This window comes from Caretta caretta, chromosome 4 (genome assembly GCF_965140235.1).
Source record: "Caretta caretta isolate rCarCar2 chromosome 4, rCarCar1.hap1, whole genome shotgun sequence".
Taxonomy (NCBI): domain Eukaryota; kingdom Metazoa; phylum Chordata; order Testudines; family Cheloniidae; genus Caretta; species Caretta caretta.
In genome coordinates, this window is record NC_134209.1 from 87,471,323 (window position 1) to 87,486,101 (window position 14,779).

Here is a 14,779-nt window from a genome sequence, read left to right on the forward strand (position 1 = left end):
AAATGGTTGTCTTGCTTCTGAAAAAGTTAAGAAATATTCAAATATTATTGCAGAGAAGCTAGTTCTATATGAGTCCTCCTTGATTAGAATGGATCAAGTTTAGCATAACAGCACTAAATCTATTAGCACGGGCTCTGATGAGAATTTTGCAATATATGTTAATTACAGAACTGGGTCAATAATCTGTACAAAATTCAGGGTTTGGAGAGGCTGAGAATCAGTACAATAAGAGTAATTCTTAGGCTTAGAGGTTGGAATGTTCCAATTAAAAACTGATAACTAAGTAACAAGCAACAAAAGTGTTGGTTTACCTACACGATATTCCTTATTAAAATCTATGGGAAAATAATCTAATCCTTGGCATTACCATTTGCAGAGAATTAATCTTTTCCTTTAGCTCATCAGCAGAGGAATCTTCCTCCAAGTTGGCCTGCTAATCTTTCTTCAATTTTGGAAACAGACTATATTTTTCTAAAAGTAATTTAATGTTACAAATTCTGATTTACTATGCCTTTTTCATAATCTCTTAAAGGTCTCATTTCTTTCTTCACTGAATATTCCAATAGCAGCATACAAGATTTTTTAGACCAATTTATTTAATTTATCTCTGCTTGTGAGCCTATATGAGAATGATTTACTTGCTTTCTCTTCTAACTCCAGCATTTTTGCTTTAATTGACATAAAGAAACTCTGCTATAGCATTGTGTACCTTGTTGACCTAATATTTCGCCTGTGTAAACCTCATAATGGTGGTTTGATCTGATGGCAGATTTAAATATGTTATCTTTAGGTCTGAAGATGCAAATTGCATGGTGTCACCACTACCTTTTCAAGTTTTTATAGGAAGTAATTAGAGTAAACCTTCTCTCGAGATTTAAAATTATTTGTGTTCCTGAAGAATGGTAATGGTGGGTTTTCTTATTACTACATGCAGGCATGATACAAAATTTGTTCAAGGCCATGACTCTTTCCATCAGCTTTGGAATGGACATTAGATTAGAGCTTAAGGGTTGTTTGCAATCACACTTATTTACATTCAGGATCCAAGTAAATTTAGTTATGTTTCTTCCAAAGTCAACAAATATCTTCCTGTATATGGAGCCTCACATCAGAATATTTTAAAAAGTCAACAATTCATTCTATTTCTTTTATTTCCCCCACCCGTCAACAAGGATTGTACACAATTTTGAAACCATTCAATATAGATCTTTTAATGCTGATTTTATTCATGCAAGTATGTTTCCATGGATACAACCATGAAGTTAATTTCTGCTGCAATTTCAGTAAAAGTCATCTGTGTATCAACACCACCACAAATCAACTTTTCTGCATGTGGTAGCAACCTCAAGTGATTCGATCAGGGGTTATCTCTGAAGATCATTTCTGCATTTGAATTTTGCTATTCTTTTCTTAGTAGAATATCAAAGTGCAAATTTAACATAAAACAACCTATCTGTAAAAACATAATGTTGTTTGGTGATGATTTTTCATTTTGAAAAAATATGATGACATAACCATAACATTTATGACACGCCGCACTCTCACCACTTATGTGCCTCCACAAGCTAGTAAAGGAGCTGTTGTGTACATGTGTCTTTGCACTTGTGAACATATACGCATAGTACATCTGTCCTTGCAGAATGACACAAGAACACATTGTCATCCTTTGTGTACGTGAAGATAATTAGAATGACTTGATTAAATTATTTCTTGTAAATCTGCAAGCAATTTAAAATGAAGTATGCTTAAAAAGAGTAAAATTGCAGTTATTTTTGGAGGTTAAATGAAAAATGAAAATGCAGTACAAATAAAGATAAGCAATGATCAAAGGACTGAACACAAAGGAATGTGGGCTCAAGGATAAACAAACAAGAAAAAATTATGTTTAACACAAATACGTGAAAAAATATGAACCAATTTAAAGGGAATATGAAAGGTATCTGCTTGGGTCAACTGATCCATTCAAGTATGATGATGTGAATCTCTGATAGAACATCTTTGGAAGAATGATAGCTATTACAAAAAGCAAATTCTTCCTTTGTTTTAAAAGCAAACAACAAAACATTTTTCCTGCCGATCTATATAGTACAAAAGCACTTCCATTTTTGTATCTCAATGTGACATCTGTTCGGAATTCTTTTCTTTAGTTTTATCTGCAATGAGAAATGAAATAGTAACTTCATTAATTTTTATCCATCTAAGATTTTCCTTCTGGTAGCAAATAATGATAAAAGTAATTTTGTTGGTTTTTCCTAACCCCACACACTTCTCCAAAGTTTTTTAGGACACTCTGACATCTGAAAATGGAGTTCAATACTTGTAGCATATGGGTGAGAAAGTCCTGTTTCCAGTTCTCCTAAGTAGAAGGCCTGGTGTACACTCAAAAATTAGGTCAGCATAACTATGTCACTGTGAAAAATCCACAGCCCTGAGCAGCGTAGTTAAGCCAGCCTAAGTCCCCATGTAGACAGCACTAGGTCAACAGAAGAATTCTTCTGTTGACATGGTTATTGCCTCTTGGGGAGATGGATTACCTACACCGGTGACAGAATCCCTCCTGTTAGCATAGGTAGTGTCTACACTGAAGCACTGTAGTGGCACAGCAGTGCTCCTATAGCATTTTAGTTGTAGACAAGCTCCAACTCTTGTTGTGGACAACTACATTGTTCCTGAGAAGTGCTGCTGTCATAGAGAGTCCTGCGTGCATTGTGTCAACACATAGAACATTATATGTAATTATATTATATTCTGCAAAGTCAGAGGAGAGGGGAGGGGCAAACAATGGAAGACCTATTACTACATACAGACTTATGAAAAGTCTGGGGGTCACAACAGCCCCCCACGCCACCCCATAGCAAATGATGCCCCTGACCCTCTTGTAGTTTGACCTAATTATTTGAGCACTATGAAGATAAGTATGAATACCCAGATTCAATGGGACTCACTACTCACATGCATAAAGTTAGATATATACTTAAATATGTTGCTAAATCAGGGTCTGAGACCAAGAAAAATTAATCAAATTAAAGAGCAAAAATGTTCTTAAATTATTTTTAAATGACTGTCAATATTCTTTTATATTCTTGTTCTCTTTGTCCTCTCATGCAGGAGTAAGATCAGAAGAAAGGCTAATTAATATTAAGTGAAGCTTAGCTTATTTGGAAGGTATTTCTGTTAAATGTGAATGAAAGTTTGTAATTTCTCATTTTACCTGGATTATTAAAACATCAGTCCTATGATTTTTCACAAAAATAAATTTATAGCTGGTGCAAATTATCCTGGATTTCAATGGAACTAAGATTATTTATTTCAGGTGAGGATCTGCCCCCAAATTATCACACAATTTACTACTGTTGGAAGGGAATGGTATTTTTAAATTTAGAGGTTAGAAATTATGACTATGCTTTCAGCAGACCACTAACAACTTCAAAAAATACCTACAAGATTCATAATAGCTGCATTAAAATTGTCAGTTCAGAAAATCATGATTTATTAATGCTATTAGGAGCTTACTTCGTTAGCTACGTATGGTCTATGGCTATTAGTAAGTATTACTGACAAACAAAATGTATGTACCATGTATGGTCAGATTCTCAGCTACTATAAATCAGTGTAGCTCCACTGACTTCCTCACCTGAGGATCTGGGCCATGTGTATTTATATTTGGATTAATCCAATTTAAATATAGCAGGTGATGATTTCATGGTTAACTTGAGCCAATCATTTAAAAAAAATGATTACATAAAGTTAAGCTCATAAATCGTATTGATGTAAGCAGGAACTGCTGGGTGGTCAGGCCACATATTTAAAAATCTAAAAATGGATTTAGGATCCTAACTATAGACATCTAGTTTTGAAATATCTTAGCAATGGAGTACATAATACTACAAGTTCTATTGGCTTGGGCCACATTCAAAAGTTCCAGACATATTTATTATGTTAATAAAAACAAGAAATATGGTACTCTCCTCATATAACTGAAATTATTAATATCTCCAACATACTGTAGAAGGCTGTAGTAATCCAATTATTTAAGGCTTTTGCTTTACAAAAGTCAGACATGTTGCTCTATCTAAAAGATAAGTGCAGGGATTCGATAAAACAAGATTTCAGAATTAAAGCCCTGTCCTGCAAGATGATGGGTGCGTCCTGCAAGGTGCTGAGTGTACTCAATTTCTGTTGAAGTTTACAAGGAGAGCCCTTGGCATATTGCAGGACTAGGGCATTGACGGGACAAATCTTACTAGAACTGCTCAGGAATTTTCCGTCAAATTGTTTGGTCTATGGAAAATGCATCTTGCATAAAATCATAATTTTCCATGGGAAAATTTCAATGTGGCTGCAATTTTTCAATTTTTCCCTTGGGAAAATCAACATGAACCAGTTTGGTATTGATCAGATTTACTCAAATTGAAGAATCAGGTTATTGAACTGAATTGAAACATTTTGTTTTGGGTCAGTTCAAAGTTAATCTGTTTCTGCCTGAGCTGCTGCAGTGCTTCATAGGAGGTGTAATTTGGGTGCCTCCTGCCCCTGTTCTCCTTTATGTCAGTAAGGATCCCTGGCTGGACTACATGTCCCATGATACACTGTGGTTTCCGCTCTGGCTTTACCATGGCATTCCATCGTTGGAGTCCCATGATCTCAGTGCAACATGGTAGATGTAGTCAGGCCAGGGAAGGAATGTGGCATTAGTCACTTGAAGCATACACAGTTCAAAATCGAACAGACAAAATTAAATGTTCTAATTGAGTTCAGCTAACAGATATGAAATGGTTTGATTTTGGAATACCAAAACATTTTATTTGGATCAAAAATGTCAAAACAAAGGTTTAGGCACTTCCACATAGATATTTTTCAGAATTTTCCGACAGGTTGGAAATTCTGATTTTTTGACCAATACTACTGATTACCTTTACATGTGTCATTCTTTGGACATGACCAGGGCAAATCGTATAAGATAAGCAAGATTTGACTCATTATACACACTGAAACACACATTTAAAATTTATAAGGCATTTTTGTGTTCATGGTTGTCTGTGAAATGTGTATAACGTTCTGTTCTTTAACAAAATACTAACAAAAAAACAAACAGAAAACACCCAGGGCACTTAATGAACACTAAACATATGCTCCAGTACCTATATTGTTATCAACACAAAATAAAAAGAGAACAGAGAGGTTATTTGTAGTTTCTGAAAAATTCAAACAAAACAAGAAATGGCAACAAATGTATATCTCTTTGTTTTATTTAAATATATAAAAGAATATCCAAAAGAATTGCAGTGAGAAGGTGAATAATACAGACTTGAAAGCTTTCTGCTAAATGGTATATGTAATTCCTAATAACAAATAATGGAATATTAAAAACATTTATCCATATTTTGTTTTTATTTGAAAACCAGACAGCCTTTATTTTATTATAGTAGTCAAGCTGATGGATACTGCTGCAGGAATATATTGGGACTTTCTACAAGCAATTGCTTTCACATGCTGATAAATTTCTGGAAAAATATAATTATTTTGAGTGGAAATATACTATATTTCATCTGATCTTAGCATTTTATAGTTTTGAAAAGCATGAGAAAATACACCTTTTAGGTAAAATTAGAATTAGAAGGTGGGAAAATATTCATTTTTATGTGCTTTTATATGTCTTCAGTACATTCAAACTGGTCACAGCAAACTTTTAGATCTTAATCTTCCATATTAGTAGATTTAATTCCCATTGAAATAAATGAATTTACTCAAATCAATGGCATGACAGGTAGTGAGTAAAAGTTAACCGCATGACTTTGCAGGATTGGAGCCTTGAGTTTAGGTTGTCAGACTAATACAGAGGATTTAACTACACATCTACCATTAAAATAATTGCAGGTTGTGCATCTAAATGCCCCTTCCTATATTGAAAATCTGAACCTATTTTTATTTCTATGGATCAAATCCCCTTAGACATTAAGGAAGATTGAAAATGCTCATTGAACTTTTAACAAAGAAATTTATGTAATCCTGTTTATTGGACAAATAGGTTAGATTTTGCTTTCCGTTACTTTCTGAACATTTAAATTCATAAACTCAAAGTTATGCTAATGCTGCCTTGTACACAGAATAAGAATTTATATTTCAATTTCAATAAACGGGCTTAGACTGCACATTTTGTCCACTTAATTCATTAGCTTTTTGGTATTTTATACCTGAAAAGGTCTGAGGTTATCTTTCTCTCCAATTTAAATGCTGAATAGAAACTAGAAGGGTTTCCCAATCCATCTGTTTGTGTAGTTATATCATGATTTAAATTGCTTGATAATAGTGGTATTAGTAGTCTGCATTTGTCAAGGTTCCTTCCCCACTCTGAACTCTAGGGTACAGATGTGGGGACCTGCATAAAAACCTCCTAAGCTTATTTTTACCAGCCTATGTTAAAACTTCCCCAAGGCATAAACTCTTTTCCTTTTTCCCTTGGACTTTATTGCTGCCACCACCAAGTGTCTAACAGATATATAACAGGGAACGAGCCCGCTTGGAAACGTCTTTTCCCCCCGAAATCCTCCCCTAACCCTACACCCCCTTTCCTGGGGAAGGCTTGATAAAAATCCTCACTAATTTGCATAGATGAACACAGACCCAAACGCTTGGATCTTAAGAACAATGAAAAAGCAATCAGGTTCTTAAAAGAAGAATTTTAATTGAAGAAAAAGTAAAAGAATCACCTCTGTAAAATCAGGATGGTAAATACCTTACAGGGTAATTAGATTCAAAACATAGAGAATCTCTCTAGGCAAAACCCTAAGCTACAAAAAGACACAAAAACAGGAATCTACATTCCATTCAGCACAACTTATTTTCTCAGCCATTTAAAGAAAACAGAATCTAACGCATATCTAGGTAAATTACTTACTAAGTTCTAAGCCTCCATTCCTGTTCTGTCCCCAGCAAAAGCATCACACAGACAGAGAGAGCCTTTGTTTCTCCCTCCCTCCAGCTTTTGAAAGTATCTTGTCTCCTCATTGGTCATTTTGGTCAGGTGCCAGCAAGGTTATCCTTGCTTCTTAACCCTTTACAGGTGAAAGGGTTTTTCCTCTGGCCAGGAGGGATTTTAAAGGTGTTTACCCTTCCCTTTATATTTATGACAGCGTTACTTGAGGTAATACCTGTGTTTTTCATGTAAAGTTGACCATATGTCATTGTAATTCATGCTATTTTTTTTACACTCTTTGGGTAAATTGTTTTCCGAAAAGGATAGCTATTTGTGTTCCTACATTTGTTTCAAATTTTAAGTGAATATTCAACATAGGATGTGATGTATTGAGGGCTGTCGATTAATCGCAGTTAACTCACGCGATTAACTCAAAAAATTAATCACAATTAAAAACAATAGTGATTAATCGCAGTTTTAATTGCACTGTTGAATAATAGAATACCAATTGAAATTTATTAAATATTTTGGATGTTTTTCTACATTTTCATATATACTGTATTCTGTGTTGTAATTGAAATCAAACTGTATATTATTTTTGCTTACACATATTTGCACTGTAAAAAAATAAAAAAAAGAAATAGTATTTTTCAATGCACCTCATACAAGTACTGTTGTGCAATCTCTTTGTCGTGAAAATGCAACTTATAAATGTAGATTTTTTTTTGTTACATGATTGCACTCAAAAACAAAACAATGTAAAACTTCAGAGCCTACAAGTCCACTCAGTCCTACTTCTTGTTCAGCCAATCGCTAAGACAAACAAGTTCGTTTACATTTAAGGGAGATGATGCTGCCCTCTTCCTATTTACAATGTCACCAGAAAGTGAGACCAGGCATTTGTATGGCACTTTTGTAGCTGGTGTTGCAAGGTATTTATGTGCCAGATATTCTAAACATGGGTGTGTCCCTTCATGCTTTGGCTACCACTCCAGAGGACATGCTTCCATGCTGATGACACTCATTAAAAAAATAAGTGTTAATTAAATTTCTGACTGAACTCCTTGGGGCAGAATTTTATGTCCCTTGTCCTGTTTTACCCACTTTTTGGCATATATTTCATGTTATAGCAGTCTCAGATGATGACCCAACACATGTTGTTCATTTTAAGAACACTTTCACTGCAGATTTGACAAAATGCAAGGAAGGTAGCAATGTGAGCTTTCTAAAGATAGCTACAGCACTCATCCCAAGGTTTAAGAATCTGAAGTGCCTTCCAAAATCTGAGAGGGATGGAGTGTGGAGCTTGCTTTCAGAAGTCTTAAAAGAGCAACACTCCAATGCGGAAACTACAGAACCCAAACCACCAAAAAAGAAAATCAACCTTCTGGTGGTGACATCTGACTCAGATAATGAAAATGAACATGTGTCGGTCCACAGTGCTTTGGATTGTTATTGAGCACAGCCCAGTGTCAGCATGGATGCATGTCTTCTGGAATGGTGGTTGAAGCATGAAGGGACATGTGAATCTTCATGTGGCACATAAATATCTTTCAACGCCGGCTACAACAGTGCCACGAGAATGCCTGTTTTCGCTTTCAGGTGACATTGTAAACAAGAAGCGGGAAGCATTATCTCCTGCAAATGTAATCAAACTTGTTTGTCTGAGTGATTGGCTGAACAAGAAATAGGACTGAGTGGACTTGCAGGCTCTAAAATTTTACATGTTTTATTTTTGAATGCAGGTTTTTTTGTATATAATTCTACATTTGAAAGTTCAACTTTCATGATAAAGTGATTGCATTACAGTACTTGTATTAGGTGCATTGAAAAATACGATTTCTTTTTTTTTACAGTGCGTATACTTGTAATCAAAAATAAATATAAAGTGAGCACTGTACACTTTGTATTCTGTGTTGTAATTGAAATCTATATATTTGAAAATGTAGAAAACATCCAAAATATTTAAATAAATGGTATTCTATTATTGTTTAACAGTACAATTAATTGTCATTAACTTTTTTAATCACTTGACAGCCCTAGATGTATTCTAATCCAGTATGAGTATTTGGTGTTTCTCTTTAAAGTAGACTAAGGTAATTCTCTGCTTGAAGGTTCCTTTTTTCACTTACAATCCTGATAAAAATCTTTTTTTCACCTGTTAGTTATAATCATTGCACTTTATAAAAATTCAACGTGTGGTAAACTTGTTAGTAGAATGTAGAAAGAAATCTTTTGTTTCCTTTGTAAAGTTTGAGTTCTACACGATATTCCACAGATTCTGCTTTAGCTAACTGCCAGATGTTCAAGGGAACTTCTTCCTCCCTTGTTCCCCTCTGCAGGGGATGTCCAGAATCATGATGGGAAGCTCAGTCTCTGCTCCCTCATTAACACTGTGGGCAATAGCTGTTTGAAGGTGTGTGGGTGATGTTTAGGCCAGGCTGGGCAATATGGGAATCACGCTGCACCCTCTATAACAATGGCAGAGCATGTGCATCCTGCGAGCTCCAAGTCAGAACTTGAAGTATAGTTGAATAAGTCAAATATCATTCTGGAGACTTACGCAATATGACAGCCCTTCCAAACCATGAGAGTGATAATGGAGATTTCAGAACAGGAAAGAAAAACTTCATCTTTCTAAGAGTTTAATGTGATTAGACTGAATACACGAAGAGATGTCTGAAATCTTACTCCAGGGGATTTTGGGTGTCGTTTGTCGTATTATGCGACAAAAATTACTTAAATCCCCTATGCAGATCTCACTTTCGCAGCACACATTTTTTTCTGTAATAGTGTAACATGTACCTAGTGTACACATGTTCCCTTCCGATAAATGTCTAAAATTTCGGAGACCTTTATATAAGATGGTGATGATGGTGGTATGTCGAAGGGATGGAGAGCATAAACACATCTGAGAAGGTGCAAACAAATTTTAGACTTATCCTAAAAGCTAGTAATTTGGCAAAACAAACAACTAACACAGGAAATCTGGAAGTGCTCTTTTCGCTGTAATGGATACTGTCAAGTTCAACTGGTTCCAAAAAGTCATCCTTCTTTAGGAGCAAATTTTCAGAAAAGAAACTTTACTTTTTAGCATGCAGTTTGCACCCATATTTTTGTGTCTATATAATGAATGAATCGGTGCACCTGTTACTGATTACTAGTGGTCGTTCAAATCAAGTCCTTAGAAGTGCAAGATATTGAATTTTTCCTGCATTTAACTTTGTGGGAGCAAACAGTGATGTCCATGAACAAGAGGATTAACCTCTGCAATGTTTACGCTATGCCACTAAAAGTGCCCACATCCCAAAACATAATTGTTAGATTTAATTTGAAGTCTATCAACTTTAATTTTTTCTTTTGTTCAATTCTCTTTTATGCAAGACGCTATGAAAAAATCCATTTCTTTCTTGTGAACTTCAAGTAATCAGACTAAATGAAGTGGAATAACGTGATATGATATGACCATACACATATAACAATAAGAACATTGACATTGACATTGCAAGCAATTTGGGGCCAAGTGACCAATGTTTTGTTTTTTTATTCATCAGTAAAATATATGGGCATATATGTATGATATGATAAGCATTCACTTCTTTCTTTCCTAATTTCCAATCTGGGTATGTTCAATCTATAATTTTACAGGTTTTCAGGTATCATGGAGACCTAGTCTCCTAAATTGCTTAGGTGATTTGAAATTGTACCTGTAATCAAGAGAGGCAACCAGGCCAATGTTTCCTCTAATTTTTGACAGGCCGTGTGCGCAAAAAAATTCTTCTGTGCAAATTAAAGTGCTTCTGTGCAAATTTTTGTGCGTGCTGTGTTTCGCCATGTGTGCGGGGTTTAGGGTCTGTGTGCGCAAGCACACGCACACAGCTTAGAGGGAACAGTGACCACCTCCACATACAAATCTGAGGGCAGACTTGGCCCATAATCTACTTTCTTTAACCAAGAGTTTTAATGGAAACAATAACTAGAAGTGTTAACTTGTGCCATTACTAAAGATCCAAATTTCAATATTTTTGTTCCCTTCAGTTTTGCCTGAAAACATCTACCATTTTGTTTCATATTATTTTCCAAAACCATCCAAATTTTGCTTCATGTGAAATTCTATGAAGTGACTATTTTATGATTGAAAACATACAAAAACAACTAACTTCCACACATTTAAGATAGTAAGAATGTCTGCTCAAAAATGAGCTCAGTTCCACGCTCGTAGTATATATATTTTTGGAGCTGCTCAGGTCCCACAGTGATGGCTGCTATATAAGAAACTATATGTAGGAAAAGCTCATTCACTGGAGTGAACTACTGTGCAGAAATGGGTTCATTATTGAGTTTGTAAAAATATATCAAAAATAAGCAGCCAATGAGTGCTTAGCATATGTTTAGAGAGGTGGGATCCTGAGGTTTTCCAGTTGCCGAGATAGTCCATAGTGTAAATTAGAGCAGCCTAAAGACTGCTGTCTTCTTACACCATGTGCCAACAGCTCCCAGGGTCATGCTAGCAACTGGGAGTCATTAGGGCCCTAGGAATAACACAGGAGCATGCCCTTTCCTACACCAGCCCCACCCTCTGCGCTAGCAGCCTGGAATAAGAATGGCACAGGATTCACTACAGTGGCTCTGTGCCTGACAAAAATTTCACTACACAAAGAAAATCCTACAGTGGCTATCTAAGCTAGCTTTCAGGTTGTTCTGTGCTACCAGTATGGCCCAAACCAGCTGGATACAAAGGAGAATCTGGACCCACAATTATAGTTTTGCATTTCATTTACACAACGCATTTGTCATGCTGCAGTGTCTTGTGATAATCGTGCATGTCTAATACTGATCGCCCCTGTATTAAATAAAATAATTTCACTTACTGACCAGCACAGTATCCAAAATCCCATTTCTGGTGTGCCAAGTAATATACTAATCGGATGGCAGTTGTGATAGAATGAGTTGAGTTTTCCCCTAGCTATAGCAGAAAGGTTCTCCATGGCTAGTATGCTGATTCCATCCACTATGATTGTGAAGGGGAAGACAAATTATCCAATTACTAAGCACACGGCTCCAGGCAATACAAACGAACATGCTGATTAATCTAACTATATGGGAGAGATACTTTTTTACTTGGAGAGGTCACCTAAAATAAATAACATTGAACTAAGAACAGAGATGAACCAAATCAGTATGGAAAAGTTTGTGAAGCTTTTAATGATGGGTAGCTGATAAGGATGACTATTTTGCAAGCTGCAGTGGAAAGATACAGTTCTAACTCCATCTCTTATGTAAACTATCCCTGTCATCTTTATCCCTTATACTCACTTCTCTCTGGTCCTTCTATTTTTCTTTTGTGTTTGTCTAAATGCAATCCCTTTTGAAACACCTTCTGGGAGAATACATCTTTGTCTGTAACCTTGTGACTGACACCTCTGAAAGGGAATAAGAATCCAAAACCCCTTTTCCTTCCATTGCCTATACTCAGAAGTTTGAAGGATGTTTTATTAAAAACAGAGAGGAAATGGTAGTAAAAAAAAAGGAACAGATTGTAGAATATACCTAGATTTGGGGCTTGTCTACTCAGGGAGTTATTCTGGAGCAGCTATTCCTGATTAATTCTATGTGTGGATGCTGTTGTTCTGGAATAAAAATATCCACATATGGAGTTAATCAGGAATAGTTAATCCACTTTAAATCCACCCCCTATCTTAGCCCTGGTCTACACTAGGACTTTAGGTCGAATTTAGCAGCGTTAAATCGATGTAAACCTGCACCCGTCCACACGATGAAGCCCTTTATTTCGACTTAAAGGGCTCTTAAAATCGATTTCCTTACTCCACCCCGACAAGTGGATTAGCGCTTAAATCGGCCTTGCCGGCTCGAATTTGGGGTACTGTGGACACAATTCGACGGTATTGGCCTCCTGGAGCTATCCCAGAGTGCTCCATTGTGACCGCTCTGGACAGCACTCTCAACTCAGATGCACTGGCCAGGTAGACAGGAAAAGAACCGCGAACTTTTGAATCTTATTTCCTGTTTGACCAGTGTGGCAAGCTGCAGGTGACCATGCAGAGCTCATCAGCACAGGTGACCATGATGGAGTCCCAGAATCGCAAAAGAGCTCCAGCATGGACCGAACGGGAGGTACGGGATCTGATCGCTGTTTGGGGAGAGGAATCCGTGCTATCAGAACTCTGTTCCAGTTTTTGAAATGCCAAAACCTTTGTCAAAATCTCTCAGGGCATGAAGGACAGAGGCCATAACAGGGACCCGAAGCAGTGCCGCTTGAAACTGAAGGAGCTGAGGAAAGCCTACCAGAAAACCAGAGAGGCGAACGGCTGCTCCAGGTCAGAGCCCCAAACATGCCACTTCTATGATGAGCTGCATGCCTTTTTAGGGGGTTCAGCCACCACTACCCCAGCCGTGTTGTTTGACTCCTTCAATGGAGATGGAGGCAACACGGAAGCAGGTTTTGGGGACGAAGAAGATGATGATGATGATGATGAGGTTGTAGATAGCTCACAGCAAGCAAGCGGAGAAACCGGTTTTCCCGACAGCCAGGAACTGTTTCTCACCCTGGACCTGGAGCCAGTACCCCCTGAACCCATCCAAGGCTGCCTCCTGGACCCAGCAGGTGGAGAAGGGACCTCCGGTGAGTGTACCTTTTAAAATACTATACATGGTTTAAAAGCAAGCATGTGAAAGGATTACTTTGCCCTGGCATTCGCGGCTCTCCTGGATGTACTCCCAAAGCCTTTGCAAAAGGTTTCTGGGGAGGGCAGCCTTATTGTGTCCTTCATGGTAGGACACTTTACCACTCCAGGCCAGTAACACGTACTTGGGAATCATTGTACAACAAAGCATTGCAGTGTATGTTTGCTGGCGTTCAAACAACATCCGTTCTTTATCTCTCTGTGTTATCCTCAGGAGAGTGAGATATAATTCATGGTCACCTGGTTGAAATAGAGTGCTTTTCTTCAGGGGACACTCAGAGGAGCCCATTCCTGCTGGGCTGTTTGCTTGTGGCTAAACAGAAATGTTCCCCGCTGTTAGCCACAGGGAGGGGGGAGGGTTGAGGGGGTAGCCACGCGGTAGGGGGAGGCAAAATGCAACCTTGTAACGAAAGCACATGTGCTATGTATGTAATGTTAACAGCAAGGTTTACCCTGAAAGAGTGTACCCATTGTTCTATAAAATATGTCTTTTTAAATACCGCTGTCCCTTTTTTTTTCTCCACCAGCTGCATGTGTTTCAATGATCACAGGATCTTCTCCTTCCCAGAGGCTAGTGAAGATTAGAAAGGAAAAAAAAACGCACTCGTGATGAAACGTTCTCTGAGCTCATGCTGTCCTCCCACACTGACAGAGCACAGACGAATGCGTGGAGGCAAATAATGTCAGAGTGCAGGAAAGCACAAAATGAACGGGAGGAGAGGTAGCGGGCTGAAGAGAGTAAGTGGCGGGCTGAAGACAGGGCTGAAGCTCAAATGTGGCGGCAGCGTGATGAGAGGAGGCAGGATTCAATGCTGAGGCTGCTGGAGGACCAAACCAGTATGATCCAGTGTATGGTTGAGCTGCAGCAAAGGCAGCTGGAGCACAGACTGCCACTACAGCCCCTGTGTAACCAACCGCCCTCCTCCCCAAGTTCCATAGCCTCCACACCCAGACGCCCAAGAATGCGGTGGGGGGGGCCACCGGCCAACCAGCCACTCCGCCACAGAGGATTGCCCCAAAAAAAGAAGGCTGGCATTCAATAAATTTTAAAGTTGTAAACTTTTAAAGTGCTGTGTGGCATTTTCCTTCCCTCCTCCACCACCCCTCCTGGGCTACCTTGGTAGTCATCCCCCTATGTGTCTGATGAATGAATAAAGAA

General features: G+C 37.7%; 1 protein-coding gene and 1 long non-coding RNA gene across 36 annotated transcripts in view; both read left to right on the top strand.

Annotated features, from left to right (window-relative positions):
- The window catches only part of TENM3 (teneurin transmembrane protein 3), a 2,220,601-nt gene that overhangs the window by 119,412 nt on the left and 2,086,410 nt on the right, over positions 1–14,779 (top strand). The window lies entirely within an intron of this gene.
- LOC142071771 (uncharacterized) lies at positions 13,506–14,687 on the top strand. The gene is made up of 2 exons (XR_012667964.1): positions 13,506–13,559; positions 14,148–14,687. It is a non-coding gene; the product is annotated as an uncharacterized LOC142071771 (long non-coding RNA).